This window comes from Gadus morhua, chromosome 2 (genome assembly GCF_902167405.1).
Source record: "Gadus morhua chromosome 2, gadMor3.0, whole genome shotgun sequence".
Classification (NCBI taxonomy): Eukaryota; Metazoa; Chordata; class Actinopteri; order Gadiformes; family Gadidae; genus Gadus; species Gadus morhua.
In genome coordinates, this window is record NC_044049.1 from 18,684,950 (window position 1) to 18,685,681 (window position 732).

Below are 732 nucleotides of genomic sequence, written 5' to 3' on the forward strand. Positions count from 1 at the left end.
ATCATGTCACAATGAGCTTTATAAAATAAAGTTATAAAATAAAATGTAGACATAACAGAAACTATTTGGCCTGACAGATAACCCATTTAACCCTTAGGCATAGGCCTTATAACATATTGTTACATTAAATCACTCAACAGTTATTCTTTGCACCAGTGCTTAATTTGAGGGGGAGCAAGGGGGAGCGCACTCCGGAAGCTCTGAAGCGCGCTCCGGAAGCTCTGACGTGCGCTCCGCCAGCTGGAGTGTGTGTGCAGTGGCGGTTTTAGGCACGGGTGTGTTATGGTTAAACGATGCTGAACCCAAGAGCAGACGGAGACGAAGTTGAGTTGAAGGAAAAAGGGTTTATTGAACGAGGCGAGGAGGCGGGTATTGGATGAGGTTGCCGGGGAAGGAGCGAAGCAGGCGAACTGGAGTGAGGGATCCGGATAACTGCAGGCAGAGGAAACCAGAGTTGAGTCGTAGACAAAAAACTACAAAAGACGAGAGAGTGAGAGCGAGGTAACACAAATACTAGAGCCAGGCGTGTATCATTACCACAGTAGTGCGTAGTACGATCTGGCACCGACAGCAGGGAATCCAAGGGTTTATGAAGGGGAGTTGATTGGAGATGAAGACCAGGTGAGCATGATTGCAGAATAGGTCCAGGTGTGAAGTGAGACAGACAGGAGGAGTGGCAGACCCAGGAGGTGGAAAAAACACAGCAAACTGCTGTGAACACAACAGTACCCT

General features: G+C 48.1%; 1 long non-coding RNA gene across 1 annotated transcript; it reads right to left on the bottom strand.

Annotated features, from left to right (window-relative positions):
* Positions 1–324: 324 nt before the first annotated feature.
* Positions 325–732, bottom strand: LOC115538737 (uncharacterized). Its single transcript, XR_003975509.1, has 2 exons — positions 538–732; positions 325–432 (listed from the first exon to the last, which is right to left on the bottom strand). It is a non-coding gene; the product is annotated as an uncharacterized LOC115538737 (long non-coding RNA).